Here is a 27,328-nt window from a genome sequence, read left to right on the forward strand (position 1 = left end):
ATTAAAAAGATTTGCTAAAATATTTGAAGCAATGTCATTCCTCTAATTTTGTTTTGGAAAAGAGTAGTTTTCATAAATAATATGTTATTTATGTTAATCTAGTCGATTCATTTTAAAGTAAATAATAAATGTTTTTCTAAAATGTGTCAGTTTTAATTTCTAATGCAATAAATAACGATTTAACCCATATAAGGGCTGTCTGAGATATTCAATACTTTTTTAAGAGTGTAAAGGGGTCGTCACGAGACCCAAAAGTTTGAGAACTGCTGCAGCAGACAATATTCCTGTGTAACAGGAACAGACTTTGCCCAATCCCTCTGGGGCCTCAGTTTCCTCGTTTTAAAATGAGTAGATGTGGATCAGGTTTTAAAAGTCTCTTCTAGATCTAAATCTGTGATGCCGCAAGCTTTCGTTCAAAAGCCACCTGTCCCATCTGAAACAGCCAGAGAACTCATACAGACTTGATCCTGGCCAGTGGCGCATGCGCAGAGTCCATGCGCCGGCCTGGGTCACAGCTAGAGGAAGGAGCCGCTTTCAGCCTTCGCTGCTGGAGCTTGCGCACTACGGACCTCAGAGTGACTTCCGGTGCGGCCTCCTGGGGTGAATCGGGGTCGGGTTCGGGGTGGCACAGGGAAGCCAGGGATGCGGTTCCGGGGCACGGCGCTGTGCCTGAGCTTCTGAGCCGTGGCTCAGGCTGCGGGGGCTGCGGAACCGGTCCGAGCCTGGCTTGGGGAAGGGGGAGAGCCCCGGAAAGTGGAGCGGAGCCGGTCCTGGGAGGAGGGCCCCGGCCCAGACACCGACCCTCCTCCCACCCCCCCGCACCCCCACCCCGAGGATTCCAGTAAGTGTGGAGGTGCCGAGGGAGCCGCGGGCCCATCCGGGGACGGGGCTGGTGCCATTGCCCTCCTCCCCATGGGCGGGCGGTGGGGGGACGGCGTGAGGACCCCGGCGTCCTCGCTTTCTGTTGGGAGCGGCCGGCTCGGGGGTGGGCCCGGCCTGGCGTGGGTGCCCGGTCCTTCCTGTCCCTGTGTGGGACCAGGGTAACATACAGTGTCGCCCCCGCCCGTTGCGTTGGGAGCAGACCTGTAGGCTCCGACCCCCAGGAAGTTCTTGGAGCCTCCCTCCTTCCACAGGGGCGTAGTGGTGGTAGTGGTCTCTGGGGTACTAGACCCCGGCCTCCATTTAACCTTTGCCTCAGTTTATTCATCTATAAAATGGGGACAATAATAGCACCTATCTTGCAACGTTGTTGTGAGGATCAAATGAGACTATCTGTAAAAAGCGCTTAGCGCAGTGTCTGACACTTAGAAGGTGCTGTGCAAATTTCTTTGCTCTCCGCAGTTTGGATTTTGGGGGGGGATGTGGATAGACCCACTTCTGGGTGGAAGTAAAAAGATAGCGAATTCAGGCCAATATGTTTCACTTTATCCCAGCAACTTGACAGTCAAGTCAGCAAACATTTATTGAGCCTTTACTAAGTGCCAACTACTGTGCTAAGCACTGAGGATACCAAGAAATGCAAAAATAATCCCTGATCTCTTAGAGCTTACATTCTAATGGGGAAGACAACATACAAACAGCCATGTACATACAACATATATGCGGGTTAAATTGGAAGTAATAGAGGAGGGAAGGCACTAAGATTGAGGAGTGGGAAAGGCATTTTGCACAAAGTGGGAGAGCCTTAACCCTAAACTTCAGTGAAGCCAGGAAGCAGAGTTGACCAGGGAGAAAAGAGAGTTCCAGGCATGGGGGGACAGCCAGTGAAGATATCTGGAGTTGGAGATGGATTGTCCTGTGAGAGGAAACAAAAAGGCCAGTCAGTGTTGGACTTCAGAATATATGGAGGAGGGATAAAGTGTAAGATAACTGGAAAAGTAGGAAGGAGCTAAGGTTATACCTTAGAGCTTTAGAAGCTAAACAGAATTTTCTATTTCATCCTGGAAGTAATAGGGAGCCATAAGAGTTTTTTGAGTAGGGGGGTGACATGGTCAGACCTGAGCCTTGTTTAGGAAGATCAGTTTGTCAGTTGAATGAAGAATGGACTGAAGTGGGGAAAGATTTCAGGCAGGGAGATGGACTAGAAAGCTATTATAGTAGTCTAGTCTAGAATGATGGTTGCCACCTGGTTGATAGTAGTGAGAAGAGAAAAGAAGGCATATAGATAGGACAAATGTGAGGAGGATAGAATGGAAAGGAGTTGGAGGCTGGGAATGGGAGAGGAGGAGAGTGAAGATTGAGGATGACATTTAGGTTTTGAGTCTGGATAACTGGGAGGATGCCTTTTATAGTAAAAGGGAAGTTCAGGAGAGGGAAGTGTTTTGGGAAAAGACAATGAATTCAGTTTAAGATGTTGAGTTTAAGATGTCTTACAGTTGTGTCACAGACTGGATTAAAGTAGGGAAGTGCATCATTGTAGAGGCAAAACAATTTTTGGCTCCCATGCACCTTTCTTTTATTCTACTTCACACATATTCTATTCCAATCAAATCAGCTTCCAAGCAAACTGTTTACAATACTTGATTTTTTTCTTTCATCTCAGGTGATTGTTCTTCGTACAGTCCATCCATATCCCTTTTAGGAATAGGCTGTTTCTTACCTTAGCCTCCTGCAGTCCCTAGCTTCCTTCAAAACATAGTTCAGATGTTACCTCCATTTGCCTTACCTAATCTTCCTTCTTGTTAGTGCTATCTTCTGGAAATTACTTTCCATTACTTTGTTATACTTTTTGTTACTTTAAAATACTTTGTATTTAGTATTTGCAAAGCGTTTTTGCACAACTTTAAATCACTGTGTTGCTTTCCCATGGAATGAAAACTCCTTGAGGTCAGGAATTTCTTAGTTTAATATTCCAAGTATTTAGCACAGTACCTTGCATATAGATGTACAATAAACATTTGTTGAATAGAAATTGGAAGGTACCATAGAATATAGCATGTTAGAGTAGCAAGGCACCTCATAATGTGTAATGTTAGAGCTGAGAGGGTCCTTAGAACTTAAAAGTGTTTAGTATGTATACAGGATGCCCCAAAAGGTTTCATGCAGATTTGGGACATCCTGTATTTCTGTGGCCAAACAGTAATTTACTTCATTGCCCCACAAATTCATCTGAATGCTTTCTTAACTAACTCCAAATAAGAGTCTGCCATACTTTAGAAGATAGTTTTTGAGAGTTATTTTGCCAGTCATCACCTGTTGGCCAGCTTGCTAGTGAAAAGCAATTTTAGATGACTTTAAGGCTTTTTAGAGAGAGCTTACTCTGTTTTCTTCTGCTTATTGGGTAAAACTTCAGAGTAAATACTGATTTTAATTTATTGTACTTCAAAAAATTTTTATTATTTCAGTGATTCCCTTCCCTCTTCCCTCCCAGCAGCTTTCTAAGTACTAACAAATTTAGAAAGCTGATCTGTTGAAGACATTTGCACATCCTGTACCTACACCATCAGTATCTACTAGATTTAAGGCATCAAGTATGTATGGTAGGGATTATACACTCAAGCCCACTTTGCCAGCTGTGCGAGGTCTTTGAAAATCATTTCTTTAAGCTACAGTTTTCTTTAAACAGTTCCTCTGTAAAATGGGGAAAATACTTATACAGCCTGTCTTTGTTTGTGCATGCCCTTTGTTATCTTAAAGTGCTGTGCCACTGGGAGCTATTATTATTTTAAGTCTTAAGGAAAGAGAAAGTAGGGAAGAGTGAGAGTATTGTAATAGAAGTAGTAGTGGACTTGAGACCTGACTTGGAGTCCCAGTTTTGCCACAGGATGACTGTGTGTTCTTAGGCAAGTTACATTACCTACCTTCAGTTCCCACACAACTAAATTGAGGAGCTTGGATGGTATCCATAAGGTCCCTACGTCTGAATTTTTGTGGTTGACATTCTGTTTTCTGTGTCCTAACATACTGCTTCCTAAGGTCCCTTCTGTCTCTTTCTCTGAGTCTTTTCTACACATCAGTGAAATGGTACTATTTCACAGTAGCAAAAATGTCACTGAAGTCTATACCCTCACAATGAGCCTGAGTAGTTTATGGGGAGATATTTGTCATTGTTATCCACAAACATTTATTGATCTTCCGCTTTGCAAGGCCCTGTGCTAGGCATTGGGGTCTTAAGGTGGTTCTTTTCCTTATAGGGATAACAGTCTAGTTGGTGAGCCAGTTCATATGCATGAAATGATGCATAATAATAGCTAACATTTATGTAGTGCTTTAAGAATTGCAGAGCACTTTGTACTACATTTGCTCTTCACATCAAACATGAGTCAGTTACTAATCAGTCAGTCAGTAAGCTTTTATTAAGCACTTACTGTGTACCCATCACTGTGCTAAGGGCAGAAATACAGAGGAAAAGGGAAAACAAAGCCTGTCCTTATGGAGCTTAAATTCTAATATAATATTATAGAACACACACACACACACACACACACACACACACAGAGTCCCAAGAGTTTTAGTATTCAGATTTAAGCTTTAAGGAGAAAGGAGAGAAAAAAGCATTTATTAAGTGACTAATACAAGACACTTAACAGATATTTCATTTGATTCTCACAACAGTCCTGGGAAGTAAGTCCTATATTTATTCCCATTTTGCAGTTGAGGAAGATAGAAGTTAAGTAACTTTCCCAGGATCGTATACCTAGTAAGTGTCTGAGGCCAGATTGAATTCAAGTTTTCCTTACCAACCTTGGCCAACCTCTTTACCCTCTATACCACCTAACTGCCTCTTTAACACCTTAAAATTGGAAGTTTTAAGTAATATTTTTGGAGTTCCCTGTATACATACACAAGTATAAAAATCAGTACATACACAAGAAATATAGAATAGGTGGAAGGGAAGCCTCAGGGACTTGGAAAGGCCTGTAAGAAGTAGTGCTTTGTTGAATTATCTTAGAGGAAGCCAGGAATTCCCCAAGGTAGAGGTGAAGAGGGAAGGCATTCCAGGAGTGGGGAATAGTCATTGAAAAGGAACTAAGAATTCCCTCTTAGTGGAGTGTTTTGTTTGAGGAGCAATAAGGCCATTGTGGCTGGACCATAGAGTATGTGGAGAGAAATGATATGTTAAAAAATACCAGAAAGATGGAAAGGGTACCTATTGTGATGAACTCTGAGTGCCAAAGAGCAGAGTTTGTATTTGATTCTAGGGATAATAAAGAATCATTGAAGTTTTTTGAGGAGAAGAGTGACTGGTCTGAACTTTGATTTATGAAAATCTCTGACAGATTTGTGGAAAATGGATTGGAGTAGAAAGACTTAAAGTAGAGATTCCAGTTAGAAGGCTTTTGCAATAGTTCATGTAAGAAGTGATGAGGTCAGTTAGGTTGTGACCTGGGGTGACTGGAAGGATGGTTTTGAGAGAGAAATGGGTTTGGAGGGAAAGAGTTAGCAGCCAAGGTAGACTTTCATGAGGATTCCCTAATGAATGGGAAGACATGGTCATGTTGGAAGGCAGGGTAGGCAAGTGTTCATGCATTTATTAAGCACTCTGAATTAGGCACTGTGCAGAGAAGAAATCAGGATATAGGAGATTTGGAGATTAGAAACAGTGGGGATGATTGTGTGAGGGGGAACTGGACAAGACAGGAGAATATGGGATCAAGGATATAGGTAGAGTTGGCCTTGGCAAGCAGAAGAGCTACCTCATTATTAGAAACTGGAAGGAAGGAGATAGTGGAGGGTAATGTCAGAGGCATGTGAAATGGAAGGGAGAAGAGAAAGTTCTTGACAAATGGCCTTAATTTTAAAAATGGAATATACATATTGTTCCTATTTTATAGATGATGAAACTGAAGTTCATAGAGGTTGCCCAGTGTAATAAGTGGAATTCAAATTCATGTCCTTATGACTTAAGCCTAATGCTATTTCTACTTTACCATGCTGTTTTATGTAAAGCATATGACACAGCATGTTCTTTTTTTTTTTTTTTTGAGGGAGGAAGGCAAGGCAATTGGTGTTGTGACTTGCCCAAGGTCACACAGCTAGCAAGCTTGTCAAGTGTCTGAGGTCGTATTTGAACTCCGGTGTTCCCGACTCCAGGGCTGGTACTCTGTTCACTGCACCACCTAGCTGCCCCAACTAGCTGCCCCAACATGTTCTGTTTTACAAAGGAATTAGGAAAGGCTTCCTGCAGGAGATAGATTTGAGAATAGTACCTTTAAGGGATTAAATAATGCAACCAGAGGAGAGAAGCCTTTTCAAGCAGGGAGGATTGTGCAAGTAAAGATGGGAACAATAATTGGCATGCTTAAGGAACAATAACTAGACCAGTTTGACTGAGGTGAAGGATTCCTCTAAAGTAGTAATGGGAAATTTGTTTGGAGGAGGTGTTAGAGGCCAGATTGTAGAGTTTTCAGTGTCCAGTTAAAGAGATATTCCACAGTCCTGATCCTTAATCCTTCATATTTTAAATACATGGATATCTTTGCACCCTTCATTCACCAGCAAACATGTAGTAATGAATGAATGAGTAAATGAAAAAGCACTTATTAAACACTTTCTGTGTGCCAAGCGCTGGGGATGTAAATACAAAAGAGAGACAGTCTCTGCCCTCAAGGAATTTACAGCTTATATAAGGTATCAGTGATCTGGGGATGGTGAAGTCAGGAATGATCAGTGGAGCTATATAGGACAATTGATTGTTGATGTTTCCTTTCTAGAAATGATGTTAAGGTTGTTTGATAGTAATTATTGTTCTCAGAGAACAAATGGCAAACCACTTCAGTATCTTTGACAAGAAAACTCCCCATGGGGTCAAAGAGTTGGTCATGACTGAAATGACTGAACATTGTTTTCAGAGCAAGACGTGGAGGGGGCACTGGAGGGGGTGTACAAGCATTGGCCTGGCAGGAAGGTAGTTAGGTGGCAGGGTGGTTGCTGGAGGTTCTAGAGGTAGAGGGTGTAGCACTAGCATTGAGGGCACGTATGGCAGCAACATGTGCACCAGATGCTATATTGCAGTCAATGTGATTGTTAAATTCCTGTCTCTGCCCTTAAGAAGCTTACCATCTAGCAGATGATATGTTTTGTATGCATATAACTGTAATATGACAGAGTTTGGCAAGCATTAGAGAAGAATGAACAAGGTGCTCTGGTAGTTTGTGTTAGGGAGAGATCACTTCTTAGTTAAGGTTGGGAAAAGTATTTTGTAATAGATTGCACCTGAGTGAGGCCTTTTGAAGGATGAGATAAGTATTTTTTTTTTTATTAAGCAGTCGGGGTCAGTTACTCACTGAGCCACCTGGCCACACCTAAGCAATTGGGGTTAAGTAACTTGCTCAAGGTTACACAGCCAGGTGTTTCTGGGTGGGTGCTAAGTGTCGGAGCCTGGATTCGATCCCCAGGTCATCCTGACACTGGAGCTAGTGTTCTTACTCGCTGTGCTACCTGGCCATCCCAGGTTTTTTTTTTTTTTTTTAACAAGATGGAGATGTTTTTTAGCATGGGACAAATACTTTAAGATAATACGAATACTTTTGTTTGCAGTGCAGTTTTGTATATTAACTGTTGACAGAAAGTCTGTGTTCTGTAACACTATTCTATGTAGTGTTATATTGTTACACAGGTCTACTTGTTAAAGTTAATTATAGAAGGTCTGATGTTGATGAACCTTAGAACATGGAACATCTGCTCTCTTTACATATGAGGAAACTGAGGCCCAGAGAGTGGAAGTAAGTTGTCCAAAGTCACAGAATTTATTAGTATAAAAGCTGGAACTTGAATCCAGGTTTACTGAATTTCTTGTCCAGTGCTTTTGCCAAACTGTGAAAGCTAAATTATGAAATGAAACCCTGGCACAAACTCATTACATTTGGGGGAAGAGGAAAATATTTAAGAAAAGTTACTGGGTGTCTTAAATAAATTTGGAAGTTTTTGAGATGTTTTAACCAGCTTCAGAAATGTGAGTATTTTGCTATTAGGAAAGAAAATTAATGAGGTAGGAAAAAATAATTATTTGCTTAGTTATTTTTGAGCACCTATATAGTCTTAATGAATCAGGAAGTTTGCATGGTGAGATGGAAAGAGCAGAAGATTCGGGGATAGTTGATGGCCTAATGGTAATTTTCTGTCTGTGTGATGTTAAGCACATTTCTTTACCACTCTGAATCATAGTGTTCTTATCTGTGAAATGAGAATAGTAATACCAACATTGTTTACCTCATAGTTGAGCCTCAAATGAAATAATGTAAAGTACTTCCTGACTATAAAGGTGTGATGTTTTTTGATTCATATTTCCTGATTATTCACCTTCAAAAATCTTTATTAAGTACTTGTCTGCAAGTCCAGCACTGGGTGGCAAGAATCCAAAGATGAAAAAATGATATTGTCTCTGCCCTTGGTGAGTTTACAATAAATTGGGAGGAGTTAACATGTTAGTATATTATAAGGGAAAAAAGAGAAGTTTAGATTAAGTATGAGAAAGGAAAGCTAGGAATACCAGGGAAGTCTGGAGAAGGGGGAAGTGTAAAGGGAGCATATTGCAGGCATTATGAACAGAACAGCCTCCTCCAGTTTGGCTAGAAAATAGAGTGTATTAAAAAGATAATATGGAGATAAGGATGGGGCCTGTGATTTCCTAATTTAGGGAAATCTTGGTTAAGAAAACTCCTTCTAACAATGCAAGTTTGGTCTTTCAACTTAAAAGTGTTAGAGAATTGCCTTGGTTACTGAGAGGTTAAATGATTTACCCAAGATCACATAGATTGACTGGAAAAGTAGGTTGGAGAGAGTTTGAGGGAGCCTTTAAGTTCCAGGATAAGGTGTTGAGATTTTATTTTTTAATCAGGACAGAGCCATTGAAAGTTTTTTAGTAAGAGTGTGACATAGTCCTATATATGCATTAGGAAAATTCTTTTGGCAGCTGTTTGAAGACTGATTGAAGTGGTGAGAGCATGGTGGCAGGGAGACTGGGTAGGCAGCTGCTAGATTAGTCATCAATTTATAAGTCGTAACTTATAAGAGCTTCCATTAGAGCAGCAGCAGAGGAAGTAGTGGAGAGGAGATGCATGTAGTATCTTAAATGTTATAGAGAAAAGGTCAGAAGTGAAAGGGAGTCTTGCTAGTTCTGCTTTGCAGGTGTGGTTTACAATGTGGATTTGGTGTGTAGCTGGGATATGTTTTGGATGAAAGGAAAGGAGTTAACCCAATTAATTTATATTTGTGTACTGTCACATTATTTAGCTCATTTGATTTTTGTAAAGCCTAAGTTGGCTAGGTATTTATTGGCTCTTATTTTATAGATACACTGAGGCACGAGAGGTTATCAATTTCTTAAGGTCAGAGAATTCTGGAATTTTAGTGTTAGAGAGAATTCCCTAACATAAAACAAAAATTCTCTCTATGTCAGATCTTAAAACTTTTTTGTGTGTCATAGCCCATTTTAGCAGTCTGATAAAGCCTATGTACCCCTTTTCAGAATGTTTTAAAATAATTGAAGGAAATGCTAAATTTCTGCGAGAAGTTAATAAAAACAAAGATGTAATTTTTTTTCCCTATCCAAGTTCACAGACCCCTTGAAATTTGTCTACAGACCTATTATGGAATAGTGGGCCCTAGGAGAATTCTCCCTGTTTTTTGGCATTCCTGATAAGTGATTATCTTCTGTCTCCTCCTGTTGAGTATAGTAAAAGACCTTGGGTGACAGGAACTTAAATCTGGAAAAAGCCCTTTCTATTTGTTTCCTTTCCTCCTCCTCTTCCTTCACCTCTACCTCTACCAGCACCAGCACCCATCTGCTTCCTGTCTGTCTTCTTTTCTGCCTCTTGATCTGAAATTTATGCTCTGGGACCAAGCAATATGAATATAATTGCTTTTCTACCTGCTGGTCCTTCTGCATTTGAAAATAGCTGTTGTATGCCCCCTAAATCTATTTGGGGTTTGAAAAGTCAACTTCCCAAATACAGATGAGGACAGTTCCTGTGAAGGATAGCTGGAGGTTGTAGGGGACAGCAAGCTCATATGAGTCAACAGTGTGTTCTGAAAAGCAAAAAAAAATAGCTAGTGGTCTTAACACTGGGCAACAACAGGAAAAGCCTCTGGGTCCAGAGTCTGTGATCCTCTGCCCTGCTGGTTAGCCTCTAGTGGAATTTCGTGTTTAGTTTTAGGCACCACATTTTAGGAAAGACATATGTAAGGTGAAGTGCATCCAGAAGACAATGACCTGGATGGTGATAGAACTATTTCATGAGAAGATTGGTTGAAGAAAATGGGAGCGTTTAGGCTGCAGAAGAGCAAATTTACTTCAGAGTGCTAGATCATTTTCTTCCAAGTATTTGAAGGACTTTGATGTTGAAGAGGGATTATGCTTGTTCCCAGGAGGCAAATGTAGGAGTACTGGGTGAAAACTACAGGGAGGTAGATTTATTAGGATTGAAATAAGGAGAAGCTTCTTCATAATCAGAGCTATCTCAAAATGAAATGGCTTGCTTGTGGAGGTGGAGGCTTCTCCTTCATTGGAGGTCTAAAATTAGAGGTAGGATGATAAGTTGTTGGGATTTTGCAAAAAGGGATTCTTGGTTAGGTCTGGGTTGAAATAGATAGCCCCTGAGGCTTCTTCTAACTCTTAGATTCTGGGATACTCTTCTTTAAGCTAGAGATCCCTAGTTCCTTCAACAGATTGTCACTGTGGAATGAGTTCCAGTTCCCTCATGCTGGTTACCTTCTTCTAGACATGTTTCAGCTTGTCAATATTCTTAAAATGTGGTGCCCTGATATGACAAAATACTTCAGATGGGCTCTGATTAGGGAGAGGCTGCTGGAATTACCCTTGAATTTTTGAACTGAAGCTTTTATCCGTATCATTGAAGATGGCTCTAGCCTTTTACTTGAGCTTGACTCTAGACATGTTGAGTTTGCTAGACAATAAACCCCCCAAGTCTTGTTCACAGTTCCTTAGTGCCAGAGTCTTGTTGCTTGAATAGAGCACCAAACTCTTCAAATTGCCCACTTTACTTTTCTTGATCAGAGAGCGTAGTTATTTGTGAGGGGCCATTTCAGTCTCACTTGTATCTATATTTATTCATTTTAGCCTCTTGGGGAAGACCTTGATGTGCAAGTAACTCTGAAAATGCATGATGTTTTGTTGAAGATAAACATTCAGGATTGAAAAGGAGAATGGAGACACCTCGCACTGAGATAGAACTACAGTCAGGGATTTCCCCACCCAAGAACTTAATTTATTTTTATTTTAATACAAGACTGCCACAAAGAGCAAATTGAAGAAATATTGGCCCCCTAGCTACTTGCTTTCATTCATACTGTGTTTTATAAGGAAATGCTATTGAATATAAAAATGAAGGGAATAAATCCCGAGTAGTCATTTAAAATTTATTAACCCAAGTTGGCAGCAGCCTAGATATATGAGGGAAAATAGATTTAATATAGGAAACGCAAAATTTGGACCAGAAGATGAAAACCATTTTCAGTAATTGAAAGGGAGAAAAATGGGGGAAATGACTTAAAAACAAAACAGAAAATCTGGAAACAGTACAAGGTGGTAGAAAGCCATTGGAATTAAATTACAGTGATCACTTGCCATATAGATTGGCTATTATGTTACATTTATCTGTAACTCTGTGAAGTGCTAGGTTTACCCCATACCAGACCTGAATATCCCTTTATGAATATGCTTTTATTGTTGATGTAGAGCAAATGGACTGATTGTATAAAACATTTAAAAAAAGAGACTGTTTCTCTGTTCCCAGTAGTCACATTCAAAAGTACAGTATTTAAAAGGAAATACTGTCAAGAATAGGTACAAAGTTCTTGGAGGGAATGGGCTTCTGCTGTTTAATCCAATCTCAGTATTTCTGTTTTGTGGCATTATCAGATACTCAATTCTCCCATATTCAAAATCTTGGGACTATCATTGACCTTTCCCTCTCCCTCACCTCTTATATTAAATCTGTTATCAAGTTCTGTGGATTCTACCCTCTTTTATTTCCCTCTTCTTCTCTGTACTATTATTATAGACCCCTATGACCACCTCTTTGCCCATGCCTAGGAAGAGATGAGATACTCAACTTTACCCTCCCTGGAACCCTATGTCTTCATCTTCATCTTGGCCATTTTTCACCTTCTTGCCCCATCTTCCAAACCAGCATATCAGAGATTGTTCTCATGAGATGCTAAACCACTCAGCTCTGTACTCCTTGGGACCATGTGTTATCTTCATTATGGCCATTTTTTCCCCCTAACCTTGCATGGAAGTACTCTTTCCACCTCATGTTATAATCAAATAAACACTATTATTCTATCTGGAAAGAGCATGTCAGTGGACTGCTCTGTTCTCGCCAATTCTGTGGTCTCTCAGATCAAATATTTTTCCCTGGCCACCACTCAACTGTATGTGTTGTCTCCTCCTATTAGATTGTAACAGTGAGAATCATTTTGTTTTTTGTACATGTGTCCTTGGCGGTTAACACAGTGCTTGGCACTGGGATAAGAGCACAATAAATGCTAAAAATATGGAAAAGTTGGTGATCGTGGTAGTAAGTTCCCTTATAATAACACTTTGCCAAGTGCTTTGTCTTTGTGAAACCAGTTAGTCAGGTGTGTGACATGGTGGACCTTAGAGGCCATTCAGTTCAAAGAACTAGGATTCAAATTCAGTTCCTTAGATTTCTTATCTGATAGGCCTTACTCTCCACCAAGCTGTTGTGGGGATATGAAGAAAACATAGATGGGAATGCCTCAATTTGACATTTTTAAATGATACTGAATATGGCAAATGATGCTAATTCCAATTTCCTTTTGGCTTTTTTTTTTTTAAAGAGATGAATATTAAAGACCAAAGAATGTTTGTATTTCTTTTTTTTGGTAACTGATTAGTAAAAGCATGAATATTAAAATGCCACTATGAATTGTTACTTTTCCCTTTTTATTCTCTCCTTAATTAGTATGTGCTTCATTATTAAGATAGCAATGGTTCCAGCATGTACAGTCAGCCCGAAATGGCGAGATAATGTTATTTTTATATGCCTACTAAGTTCATTATAATTCTCATGTACATAGGTTTAAAAAAAAAAGACAACATAACCATGTATTGTAAAAATTTAACGAAGTGTTTGAGCCTATTTAGATTAGGAAAATATCTGGCAAGATGCTTCTTTTGCAAACAGCCTCTGTCCAAAGCCTTCTGTATATTATCAGAATGAAAAATGACAGCACTTTGTCATCTGTTCAAATTGATATTGCACTCTTTGCCGTGACAGCTGAAAAGGCCCACAGGTGTCATATAAGGAGGTGACCATGTTGTCATATTTCATTTCGGCATCCCTCTGCAAAGCCATAATTACCTAATTAGGTTGTTAATTAGGAGATTAGCATTTCACTATATTGATAGAATGCTCTTTGTCGGCATGAGGCTACATACAGATTTTTGTGGGTTCTAATTTATAATCTCTGCATCTTTTGGACTTATTTATTTGCAGAAGATTCCGGTCTGCAGTAAGCCAGTTTTCTAGAGAAGCAATTTGTTTATAAAATAATGAAGGCTTGATTATTGCTTTGATGTTTCCACCTTAAAAAAAATTAGCAGAATTAAGGGGGTGGCCTCATCCCCAAATGGCAATAAAAGCCAGGCAGTTGGTGTAACATGTATCCTCATTATCATAGAGAACAAAACCATGGAAGCCAGTTACTTTCCCTCTCTACTTCACAGAATCATTGAGTGAAGTCCGATGTAAACCTTTAAAACATAAAAAAATGGGAGCTGGTATTTCTGTTACTACTACTACTACTGCTGCTGCTGCTGCTACTACTACTACTACTACTACTAGTACTGCTACTACTAGTACCTGCTGCTGCTGCTACTACTATCATTAGCTGGTGTGTGGGACTTTGAGACTTGGAGCTCAATACTTCACTTCTCTAGAATTTCATTTTCCTCATCTGTAAAATGGGGATGATAGTTCTTTCACTAACTACATAGGAGGTTTACCATGAGGAAGACCCCTTGTAGATAGACCTTAAGTTAAAAAATATTCTTTAGGTGCCTTCTGTATACAAGAGACTCTGCTAGGTGCTAGTTTAGAAATGAGAGTTTATTTCAGTAGCTGCAAAAGGTTAGACTTAGGTTGAGTTGTAAAATGGTGTGACAGTGAAAAGATCCTTTGGACTTGTAACCAGAAGATCTGGGTTCAAGTTCTGGTTCCAACAATTAATAGCTGTGTGGCCCTGGGCAAATCACCTTACTTTTTTCAGCCTCATTGTTCTATTCTGCAATATGGTTATAATAATCCTTTTATTCCAGACCTTACAGGGGTGTTGTTTAAAAAAAAAAAAGCAGTTTGCAAAATATTATGTTATAACAAAATGTGGGAAATTATAATATATGATAAATAATAATTAAGGATTTAATGATATATAAAAAATAATGGTTAACAGTATGGCTTAGTGGATAGAGGACCAGGCTTCAGTCAGGAAGATAGGTTCAATTCTTGCTTCTGACCAAACTTGGCTTGCATGGCTTTGGGCACGTCAATTAGTACCTCTTAGTGCCTTGACTCCAGACTCTTTAAGTTACAAAACAAGCACTGAGCAAGTACTTATAGAGGGAATTTCCTTATCAGGAGTTCCATATACTAATGAAATCCCATAGTAACTTTTTAGTTTTTTATATGCTGACATTTGTTACTTCAAACTTATAAATGTTCTATAGAGGCCTTCTCTGAGATGCCTCCTTTGTGGCGTGGTTGTGACACTGGTTTAAATGTGTCTTTTCCAGGCCTGTGATAGCCAGTGTATTCTGCAGGTCCTGCTGAGCTGGAAAGACTTTGGGAATTGACTAGGAACTGATTATGTATTTCTCATAGGAAGACCAACTCAAGTAAGTTCTACAAGACTCAGCACTAGGTGGTTGGCCACCAGAGAATGAAAGAATGGTTTTTGGATACAGTAAGTCTTCCACTAAGGCATAGAGGGGTTAAATTACAAATTCCTAGCTGGATAATTTGATACATTCAGAAAAGGAGAAACTAACACAAATATATAAATATTTTAAATGTCTTAAAATATTAAATATAAGCTAACAACTTCAGAATGGACCTAGGCTTCTGTCTGGTTTATATTCTAAAGACTTATGCTTCATACCTTTATGTTTTATCTTTTGGCTGCTTGATGATTGTTTTACTTAATAACTCTATATAATCAAATTAAATTCTATAAACCTTTGTTAAATGACTGCTATTTTGAGGGACTTTGCTCATAGTTGGAGATACAAAAATGTTAGGCAGTTACAAACTTTTTAGGAATTTGGAGTGGCAAATGAACAATCATTTTGTAGTAGGGTCTCTACAACATTTTTTTTCTTTTTAAAGATGGCATGAATATAACCTATCTTTCCAGTAATTCAGTATTTTTAGTATTTGCATTTTAAAAGTACCTGTATTATAGAATCATAGGATCGTAGATTTAGAATTGGAAAGACTTATCTAGAGGCCATCAAGTCCAATCCCCCTCATTTAGCAGATGAGAAAATTGAAGCACAAAGAGGTTAAGTGACTTTCCCAGGGTTATACTACTAGTAAGTGGCTGAGGCAGGATTTGAACTCAGGTCTTCCTGACTCCAGGCCCAGCAATCTATGCATTCTGCCACCTAGCTGTCTGCATAAATAAAACATTAATGCTCAGTGTTAAAATCTAGTTTTCTGACTGCCAGAATGGCCCTTCACACAATGGTGTGGTAGATAAAGTTTTTGGTGTCTTTTCTGTATTAGTTGTCTTCATTAAGAAGTTCTTATTAAATCCCTGATTGTAGTACAGTATTGTGTACTAATGAAAGAACATGGTAAGAAGGGGTTGCAGTTGTGAGTGTATATGGCCCATGTTTTTTCAACCCAATAGGACTATATAAATGTGAGTTATTAATATCAGCAGTTAGTAATGCTAATAATGGTCTCAGTGCTTATCTTTCTAAGTTAGTTATATTAGTAATAATGAAAGCCTTTCACAGTATACTTAAGTTTTGTGAAAGAACATAATTATCTTCAGATTTGAATCTGTCTTTTCTCATTACCTAGAAACTGAGAGCTGGAAAGGGTCTTAAAGGCAATCCCCATCCTACTCTTTGCTTGGTTACATGAACTCTTATCTATAACATTCCTGCCATTTTGACATTTCTAGTCATCCATGGAAATGCTCTAGCACCTCAAATTCTACATGTTCAATACTGAACTTCACCTCAAAACTAGATGGTCTTCTAGACTTTATTTCCGTTAATGATATTAGCAGCTTTTCCTATAGTCCAGGCTAGAAACATTAGCACCCCCTTTCAGTTCAGTTCCACAGTATTTATTAAATGTCTGTTATATGCAAAATGCTTTGTTCCTGAGGGAAAAACAGATGAAATAAGACAAAATTCTAAGATCATGTCATATTAGAATTGGAATTACTTTAGAAATCTTTTAGGTCAACCCCTTTTTACAAATTAATGCCCAGAGAGGATATAACTTGACTAAGGGAATGCAGGTAGTAAGTGTAAGCCAGGATTTTATGTATTTTTTCTTTTTTGGGGGGAGGATTCATCATTTATTTACATCATGTATATCTTATACAAGCATGATTCGTATTCATTTGTATCACATATATCCACACATGATAACTTTTTTGAGTTTTTCCTGTCAATTTTCTGTCATAGGATTTTATTTCAAATCTTTTGACTTAATCCAATGGAGTCCACACTGTCCTGAGAAGCTTACAATTGAAAGGAAGAGGGAAAGATAAGATGCATTGAAAAATACTCTCTATTCTTCTTTCACATTGCTTTTCATCTACTGTAGATGTACCTAGTTGTTTGTCTTCCCTGTTAGAATCTGAATTTCTTGCAGGCAAAGACTGAATTTTTGCCATTCTTTGTGTTCCCATTGTTTAGCACAGTGATGGCACATAGTAGGTGCTCAATAAATGCTTATTGACCTAACTTGACTTCCTTACCACATCTAGAAAAAGTGTCCAGTATGAGAAGAACTGGTTGATGTGATTGCCGAGCTACTGTCACTGAAACATTTTAGAGTAGAGTTGTCATACCACTAGAGAAGAGCCTATATACCATTGTTTTTAATAAAAGGAAGTGTAGAGCTTTAAGCTTAGGCCAGTGAGTTAGGCAATTCCTGGTAAAATTCTAGGGATGCCTTGGATCATTTAGAAAGGAAAATGATAGTCATGAAGAGCCAACATGTTCAAGAATAGGTCTTGCCAGATTAATCTTAATTTCTTTTTATGCCAGAACGACTAGACTGGTTGGATCTGGGGACTATCCCACACAGACTATATATAGATTTCAGCATTTGACAGTCTCATGTTATACTTGTGGAGAAGATGGAGAAGTATGGGATAAGTGATAGCATACAGTTATGTGGATTTGGAACAGGTTGAATAATTAGACACAAAAAAGTAGTCATCAATGATTCAGTGTTAACTTGGAGATAGTTCTCCAATGTAATACCTCATGGGGCTGTCCATGACCTTCTGGTGGCTGACATTTTAGTTAGGATTGTTTTGAACAATAGCATAGATGGCATTCTTGTCAGCTTTGCAGATGATATGAAACTGGGAATCCTAGTTAACGTGGTAGGGACAGTAAGGATAATTTTTTAAAATGTGTTGATAGGCCAACTTAGTGACCCACATCTGAAGATGAAATTTAATAAAGATAACCAAGTTCTTAGACTTGTATTTGGGCAGTTAGGTGGTGCATTGAATAGAGTGCTAGACCTAGAGTCAGGAAGACTTATCTTCCTGAATTCAAATGTGTCCTTAAGGCACTTAGTCACTTAACCATACTTGCCCTAGTTTCCTCATCTGTAAAATGAACCGTAGAAGGAAATGGCAAATCCCTCTGGTATCTTTGCCAAGAAAACCTCACTTGGGCCACAAAGAATTGAACATGACTGAACAACAGATTTGTATTTAAAAAGTCAGTTGGGGGAAATGTGACTAGACAACAGTTTGTACAAAAAAAAGTTTAGAAATTGTGGTGGATGGCAAACTCCACATGGGTCAAATATTGTGACTTGACAATTATGAAAACTAACATTGTCTTAAGCTGCATTAAGACAGGCTGAATTTTCTATTTCTTTACTATGGTCAGATGACATTGGGAGTCCCTATGTTCAGTTCTGAGGCTCAGAAGAAGATCACTAATATGCTCTACCATTTCCAAAAGAAGGTAATAAGTAGGATGAAGAAGGGGATGGAGATTATGAAATGATTTTTTTGAAATGAAATTTCAATTTTCAATGAATTTTCAATGAAATTTCAATGATTTCAGTTCAATTTCAAATTCAATTTCAAAGTTCAATGAAGATCACTTGAAGAAGGTGGGAATGTTTTACTTAGAAAAGAGAAGACTTGAAGGACTACCCTTTAAATATTTGAAGACAGCTATCATTTGGAAGGGGATTTAAATAGACTTTCTCTCCTTGGTTTTAAGGCAGAATTAGAAGCAATGCCTCAAGTTGCAGAAAGGCAGATTTAGGTTAAAACACCCTAACAGTAAGCTCATTTTAGGGCTACTAGTTTCCCTTTTGGTAGAGATCCTCAAAGGGACTAAAAGATTCCTAATCAGAGATACCATAAAGGACATTCCTGCTTTTGGTATTGGAAGGACTGTAGGTGTTCTATAAGATTCTATGATTTTGTGAGTAGTATAGATTAGAACTACCTGAGCGGATATGATGCTGTTTAGACATGCTATACTATACAGTAGCTAACTATTCCGCAAAATACCTGGGCAAACACTTCATGTTATGAAGGTGAATCCTAGGTTTTCAAAGGCTTTGTCAGTGAAGGACACATTTCTTTTACATATACTGTGCTTTACCATTATGTTGTCTCTCTTCATACTTTTCTTTGAGCCTTCTACCACAATCTTTACATGTATAAGTGATCTCATTCTATTATGTCTTCTGCAGCAGATTGCCCCTCTGTCATCCCTTCTCTCATTCAGCCTCTCTCTTTCTACTGGTACTTTCTTACTGCCTACCATCATGCCCATGACTCCCCACTAGTTCTCACCCTATTTTCTCTTCCTTTTCATGTCTAACCTCTTTGAAAACGCCATAATTGGCTACTTTACTCCCTTTCTCTTTACTCTTTTCTTAACTCTTTGCAGTCTGCCTTCCAGCATCATCATCCAACTGAAAGTGCTCACTCCGAAGGTACCAGTGATCTCTTAATTGCCAGATATAATGATCTTTTCTCAGTCTTCATTCTTCTTGACTTCTCTATAGCCCTAGATAGTGCTGATTACCTTCTTCTGCCTGATGCTGCTTCTCTAGGTTTTTGTCATACTGCTCTCTACTTAATCTCTTCTTCCCTGTCTGCACAATCCTTCCCAGTCTCCTTTGTTGGATCTTCATCTAGGTGAGTGTCCACCAAGGCTCTGTCATGGGCCCTCTTCTCCTTCTGTGCTATATACTTGGTAATCTCCTCAGCCCCCATGGATTAAATTAACGTCTCTATGCAGATAATTTTTAGATCTCTCTATCCTGCCCTAACCTCTCTCCTGACATCTAGTCTTGCATTTCCCAACTGTATTAAATATCTTGAACTGTATATTCTGTAGATACCTTAAACTCAAAATGTATAAAACCAAGCTCTTCGTTTTCCCCAAACTCTCTCTTCTTCTTTACTTTGCTGTTACTGTTGAGGGCACCAACCTGTTTTCTGTTACCCAGGCTTGCAACCTGATATCATTAACTCTCCACCCTTTCTCACTTCTTATGTCAAATCAGTTGCCAAATCCTATTGTTCCTATCTTTGTAACTATCTCTCCTGACACTGCTACCACTCTAGTGCAGGACCTCATCACCTTATGCCTGTATTATTATGATAGCCTTCTGGTTGGTCTCCCCACCCCAGTCCATTTTCAGTCAGCTGTCAAATTGATATTGCTAAAGTATAAGTCTGATCTTGTCACATATCTTCCCACCCCCCCCCCCCCCCCCCCCCCCCCCCCCCCCCCCCCCCACACACACATTCAGTAAACTTCAGTGGTTCCTTGTCGTTTCCAGGACCAAATATAATACCTTGTTTAGCATTTAAAACCCTTCATGGCCTGAATCCTTCTGGTCTTTCCACTCTTCTTACATTTTACTCTTTTTACTTCCTCCAAGTACTCTGTGATATAGTGATGCTGGCCTTACTATTTTTTATACACAATCCTCCATCTTTAAACTCTTGGCATTTTTACTTTCTGTGCCCTAGTGAAAGAGAATTCTGCAGAGTTCCCTGCATAGAACTCTCTCCTTCCTCATCTCTGCCTCCTCACTTTTTTAAAAGAAGCCTTTCCCAAGCCCCTTAATGCTAATGCCTTCCCTCTGTTGATTATCTCCAATTTATCCCATCTATATCTTATTTCAATATAATTGCTTACTTGTTTTCCTCCCACCCCATGCTTTTAGACTGTGAGCTCCTTGAGGGTAGAAACACTTTTTTTGCTTTTTGTCCCCTGTGCTTAATACATTGCGTGGCACACAGTAGGTACTTAATAACTTTTTGTTAACTGGACTTGACTCTTGCCTGAAATGCCTTCCTTTTAACCATTACTCCAGTCTCTGTTAAACACTAGTCTCTGAGGTTTGATTTATTGTAAGGAATGCTTTTGGCAGGCGGATATTTGGCAAGCTCATCCACCTCAGTGACTCTCTGCCTGCTCCTTCTCCCTTTTCTGGAACCTCCTCCAGATCATGCCTTGTCACCCTGTGTGTGTCCCTCAGGGATCTCTTCTGGGCCCTATTCTCTCCTTCCTCTATACTACTTCACTTGGTGATCTCATTAGCTCCCAGCGAGATGCAGATGATTCTCAAATCTTCCTATCCTGCTGCACTCTCTCTGCTGACCTCCAATCTCAAGTCGCCAACAGTCTTTCATATGTCTGGAACTGGATGCTCAATATGAGCAGCAGTGAACTCATATTCTTTCCCTCCAAACCCTTACCCCTGTGCCATACCTCCCCTGTAGAGGGCATGTTGTCCTCCCAGACTCTCAGGTTCACAAACCAGGAGTCATCCTGGATTCCTCACTGTCTCACCAACACTCCCCTTACCCCTAATCCATTGCTTAGTCCTGTCAGTTTCAGCTTTGCATCAGGAAACCTTACTCCCCAACATTTGATCCAATGACATTAGCCTCTTGGCAGTTCCACGAATTAGATATTGTCTCTCCGCTTTGGGCATTTTGTCCAGTAGAATGCTCTCCCTCCTCTGCTCTGACTACTGACCTTCCTGGCTTTCTTTTAAGTCCCAACTAAAATTCTGCTTTCTCGTGAAGCCTTTCCTTAATCCTTCATAATGCCAGTGTCTTCCCTCTGTTAATTATTTCCTATTTATCCTGTATATGTCTTGCTTTGTGTATATTTGTTTGCATGTTGTTTCCGCCGTTAGGTGTAAACTCTTCAGGGACAGGAACTGTCCTGATTTCTAGGTTAGCACAGTGTCTTGCATATAATTATGTGCTTAATAAATGTTTATTGATGGCTGAGCATGTCAGTGATTTCTAAAGATGGTGGAGGATCAGAGTGATTCTGGAAGTTTAGAGAAAGGCAGATGTTCTGGTTTTCAAAAAAGAGAAGATAGAGTCTGTAGAGACCAGTGACTTTGGTTCTTGACAAAATCTAGTATGCGTTATTAAAGGGGTAGTTATGAACATCCATAGAGGAATCACTTAGAAAGAGCCAGCATGATTTCAGTAGGAACAGGTCAGGCTAGATTAGCTTTGTTTCCTTTTTTGACAGAGTACTAAGTTGGTAGATGAGAGCAATGCTATATAATTTATCTAGATTTGAACAAAGCATTTGAAAAAGAAAAAAGACTGGAAAGTTTATTTTTTAAAGTGTTTTGTCAGAACTTAATATTGAATAGCAGTACCAATAACTAAACTTGCTCAGTGACTTTACGTTTAGATTAATTTCAATACACAAAGTATCATAATAACTGTATAGTCACTATAAGTCTACATCAGAACTCTTTGTCATTTCATTGTCATTGAAAAGGACTAACAGTCCTAGTTAGTGTATACTCCATTCTTTTAGTTATATTTTTTTTATACTTCATGGTATTTTGGTGTCTTTCTAGATTTCTTTTTTATCTTAATTGTATTATAATATACTTAAGTATATTATAATATTCTATTATATTATTGTATTGAAGTTTAAATATTCACCTGTTATTTATGGTATTAGTAGTTTTTTTCAATTATATCTAATGTTGCTATGAAAATCTTTAAACCAATATCCCTTTTTTGTTTTTGATAATGCTTTCAAGGTGTATTCCCCACAATAGAATTTACTGCACGTTCTATATTGTTTTCCAAAAAGATTCTTCAAGTTTGCAGCTTCATCAACAGTGAATCGTTGTACCTGTTTTTCAGTAATCTCCCCAGCATTGCATTTTGTTTCTTTTACTTATTTTTTCCATTTTTGTAGGTGTGAAGTAGTATCTATAAAATTGTTTTACTTTGTTTATTAGTGCAGTTTTTCATTTTTCAAGTGTTTTAATAATTGATGTTCCCTCTCCGAGAGTTGTATTCATATCCTTTGTGACTTTTTAGCCAATATAATTAACATTAAAGTAGAAATACCAGGTTGGGAAAATATATCTGACAAGGATTACAGATAAAATCTTGACCTGGTCTTCAACTGCTTTGCAGGTTTTTCAGAAGTTTTTTATGTAGTAGGGAGTCCTTACCCAAGAAGTTTGTGTCCTTAGGTATACTTGATTACTGTTTTCGATTGCTTTTGGGCCTTACTTGATCTGTTTTATTTTTTTGCTTTTTGGCAGGGGGGAAGGTAGGTCAGTTGGGGTTAAGTGACTTGCCCAAGGTCACACGGCTAGTTTTTTTGTGTGTGTATGTGTTAAGTGTCTGAGTCGAATTTGAACTTGGGTCCTCCTGACTCCAGGGCCGGTGCTCTATTCACTGCGCCACCCAACCGCCCCACTTGGTCACATTTTCATGGTTGGGGATGTAGAGAGTACCAAGAATCATAGTTTTTAGACCAGTAAACTTAAATTGACTTGATAATGTTAATTGTGAAATCCTTGTCAGTGAAGGTGGATATATTGCTGGAGGAGCTGAATCATATCAGTCTTGATATTCTTTCTATAAATGAAGGCAAAAAAAGAAAAGGAATTCCTTGGAGCAAAGAGAGAAGCTGGAGAAATGAGCTTTATCATGTGACCCAAGGCTACAAGGAATATTTTTAATGGGACATTTGGTCACCTTATATTGCATTGCTAATTAAGTTATATGCAAAAAGTCCACCATAGCAACAGCAGCAATTTATTACAGCAGCATCAGTTGCTGAGGATGAGATGGTAGAGAAATTTAATGGAAAACTTGATAAAACTCTCCAGATATGTCTACATTCATTTTTAAATTTGGTGATGGTCAGTGTAAAACTGGGAGATGGTGAGGATGGGAAGAAATTTGTGAGAAAGTATGCTTTAGGAGAAAGAAATCAAAGAGACCAAAGATTTATAGATTATATAAAAACCACATACTTTTAAACAATGAATATTTTCTTCAAAAAAAAAAAAAGAATTGGTAGTTGCCGAAAATGGTAAGTACCAAACAATATCACAAAATTGACTTTATTTTAACAGATAGGAAAAGACTTATACACATGAAGATAATCCTTAAATCAGTTGTCTGTGCACAGTCAGACCACAGACTTGTCAGAGCTAGAATCAGAATTTATTTTTTAAAAAATGCAGAAAAAACCGTAATGAGAAGGTTATTTAACAAGCTAATGAAAAAGGAAAAGGGAAATGGACAACAGAAATCACATTGGCAGTGACATAATTTCATCCAGTATTTAAACCATTGTAAATTATTTTTTATAACAAGGAGACCAAAGGAACCCAGAAAGCACTTTAGTCAGCAAACATTTGACTTGGCAAATGGAGACAGGTGGTTGCCAAAGGAAATACTACATTAGAAAAAACTCATCTTTGAAAACTTATGAACAGTGTTGTCACATAGAGTGGATGGCAAAAGTAGTCTTAAGAAAATCTGGCCAATTATCCAATTAAAAAAGATCTTCCCAAGGACATCCAAGGAAGAAAATGGAAACAGGACTACAGATAGAAGAAAAAGGGAAAAGATTTACAGGAATTATTACAACATAATGTTTTCTCCTTCAAGGATAGTAGAACCACCACAATTAAACCCTTATGTCATAGTCATTGAGATGCTTACATAAGTAGAAATGACATTAAAGAGAACAAAGATGGGAAACACTGCTGGATTAAGTCAATCTTTATAAAAAAGGAGACAAAGATACAAAATTATAGAAAAAACTTTGATCTATATTGATTCTGAAAAATGGTGAGCAAGGAAACAACTACTGCCCTGTAGGCCTGTTTCCCTTTTTTTTTTCCTTGCTTTTTTTGGAGGGGGGAAGGCAGGGCAATTGGGGTTAAGTGATTTGCTCATGATCACATGGCTAGTAAGTGTTCAATGTCTGAGGTTGGAATTGAACTCAGGTCCTCCTTAGTCCAGGGCTGGTGCTCTATTCACTGCACCACCTAGCCACCCCCTGTTTCCCTTTCTATGCAGAATTTTTGCAAAAGTCATCTATACATGAATTGAGGGCCTTCCAATGAAGACAATAAGGAAAAAGCAAGATTTCATAAATTATGTTCAACAGTAGATTATTACCATTTCACAATTGACTGAAAGATATATAAGATATAAGATCCTTATTTTTTGGTGCTTATTTTTTGGTGATTGCAAAAAACATTTGACCCAGAATATCAAATTGCTGCCTTATAAGAAGTTTCACAACAATGTTTCTGCCATCCATATTAAAAAATCATTTAGAATTCCTTGAAAGACATAACAACAGACATAACCCTGATCATTGACCCTCTGATAATAAACATCAGGTGAGGCATAAAACAAGGAAATGTGTGTTTATCATTTGTATTAACCATTGTGATGGGTGAGATATAGCACAGCGTATAGGTGAGAAAGTATTCCTTGTGGATGGTGAGTTCCCCCAGAAACTGTTTGTAAATAACATCGTAATGATTACATCAAGTCCCCAAGGTATTGTAGAGCCTTCTAAAACAGTCATAATCTCTTAAAGGAGTTTGGCCTCTCCACACAGGAAAGGCCAAATTAATTACCTAGATTTCAACATGCACCTGAAGGTATACCCTGTGGAACAGCAGTCTATTACCTTAAAATTTTTTCATGTTAACTATATTAACCTGTGATTGTTTTCCTTTTTAATCATTTATATTTTATTCTTTTAATGACAGTTTGAGAAAGGGTCCATGAAAGGGAAAAAAAGGTTAAGAACTCCTTCTTTAGGACTTGTCCAACAGTATGTGTATCTGGGACAGACAGTGCTAAATATAGGATTTGTCCAACAGTATGTGTATCTGGGACAGACAGTACTAAATTAATTGAACTGGGCCTAGAGTTGAAAAGGAGAAGGTAATGAACTGGATTACTTTTGGGAAATTGCAGAAGACGTACTGACCCATAAGCTTCCTATAACATCAGAGACCCATATTTTCAATACATTTTTGTTGTATTGCTGTATAGCGGCAAGGCCTGGAACACCACTACTTCCAGAGAATTAAAAACTAGAATCTTACAGAGGGTAGCATAAAGGTGTATGGACAGGCTGCAATCTAGAACCATTGAGGAACTCTAAAGAACAGGAGTAAAGTATGTCATCACTGAATGGTACATTAGAGAAGATGGGCTCATCATGTTTTTAAGAGTGAGGAATGACATGAATGGCCAGAGTGCTCCACTGATAACCTTAAAATCTTGGGAGAAAGTGAAGGCCTTCTACACATTGTATGGATCCATCATATCAGACTTTTGGGCGACCAGGACCTAGAGCCATATAGGCATGGATAGGTTGATATTTGTATTGTTCAGGAGAATTCCTGAATCAGTGAGGTCACAGATCCATTTGAATATTTAAAACTATTAAATAGTTTTGATGATTGCTTCTTTCCATAGTTTGAGGTCCATTAATGTTGGGGCCCCCTTTACACTTAACTGTTTTCATTATTTCTCTTGAGATTCTTGACTTACAGATGAATTTTGTTATTTTGTCTAGTTTAGTAGTTTGAGTATATTCCCCATTTTTGAGGTTAAATAACCAGATCCATAAGTTAATTTAGATAGCCACCTCGTTTTTATTTTATTAGTATGGCCCAAACTACTAACAGTGGATGTCTCTGATTATGTCTTTTACTTCTGTAAAGAGAGTTTTGTAGGCTTATTCAATAAGAAACTATGTAAGCCTTCAGTATAACTTGATAGACTTGATTTCCTAGTTATTTTTTACATTTTGCTTTTTATTCTGAGTAAAATGTCTGCCTCTTGCTGAGTTTTATTAACAATGTATATTGTTATACATTGAAAAATGGATGATTTTTTGATGTTTTTATATTTTACTTTGCTGAAGTTATGAATTGTTTTGATTAATATTGTTGAATCTTTAATATTCTTTAAGCAAACCTAAATGTCTTTCAGTAGACATTATTTTACCTCTTGAGATGTGCATATATTCCTTTATTTTTCTTGTTTAGTTGCTATTGCTATCATTTCTATAACTGTGTCACATAACAGCAAGAACAGTGGAAATCCTTGCTTTACTCTTGAATTTATTGAAGAGGCTTCTAGTATTTCTCCATTTTAACAAATGTCAATCCTTGGTTTTAGATATACTGTTTATTGTATTAAGAAAATGTTTATGCCTTTCTATTTATTCATGTGAAAAAAAATGGAGCAATGTAAGCTAGACTAATAGAAATAGTTATAGATTCTATACTGATTGGTCAAACTGTTCCCCCCAGAGTAGTTATTAATGGTTTGATGATGACTTAGAGGTCTCTAATGGAATAGCCCAGTCTGTGGTTGATTGGTCTTGTGGTCTTTAATATATTTTTATCAATTATATGAATAAATGTGTAGATGACAAGCTTATCAAAATATCAAATGACCCAAACTTGTGTGAGATAATTGACATGCTGAATTATTAAAATTAGTGTTGACAGGCTAGAACATTGGGCCTGATCTTATAAGATGAAATTTAATAGGGATAAATGTAAAGTCTTATAATTGGGTTAAAAAAAAATAAACTTCCCAAGTGAAAGATGGTGGAGGCATTGCTAGTTATCTATTCATTTGAAAAAAATAATTTTATTGGATTGTAAGTTCAGTATGTGTCCATGGTGTGATATGGCAACCATAGAATCTAACATAATTTTAGGCTGCATTGAAAGAGACATAGTATTCAGGGATCTGGATGGGGAAATCTCAGCTTTACTCTTCCTTGATAATACTTACATTTAGAGTATTTTGTTTA

The 27,328-nt window shown here is 38.2% G+C and overlaps 1 protein-coding gene across 6 annotated transcripts in view; it reads left to right on the top strand.

Moving 5' to 3' along the window:
- Nucleotides 1-494: 494 nt before the first annotated feature.
- Nucleotides 495-27,328, top strand: part of MAPKAP1 (MAPK associated protein 1) — a 346,315-nt gene continuing 319,481 nt past the window's right edge. For 2 of the 6 annotated variants that reach the window (XM_069082738.1, XM_069082739.1), the window contains exons 1-2: nucleotides 611-841; nucleotides 14,720-14,821. The gene's annotated coding sequence lies outside the window, so the exon portion shown is untranslated. The other 4 variants (XM_069082733.1, XM_069082736.1, XM_069082737.1 and 1 more) reach the window with 4 other exon arrangements.

Source organism: Petaurus breviceps, unplaced genomic scaffold, assembly GCF_028583685.1.
Source record: "Petaurus breviceps papuanus isolate PSGF00001 unplaced genomic scaffold, PetGlider_PUasm1.0 171, whole genome shotgun sequence".
Classification (NCBI taxonomy): domain Eukaryota; kingdom Metazoa; phylum Chordata; class Mammalia; order Diprotodontia; family Petauridae; genus Petaurus; species Petaurus breviceps.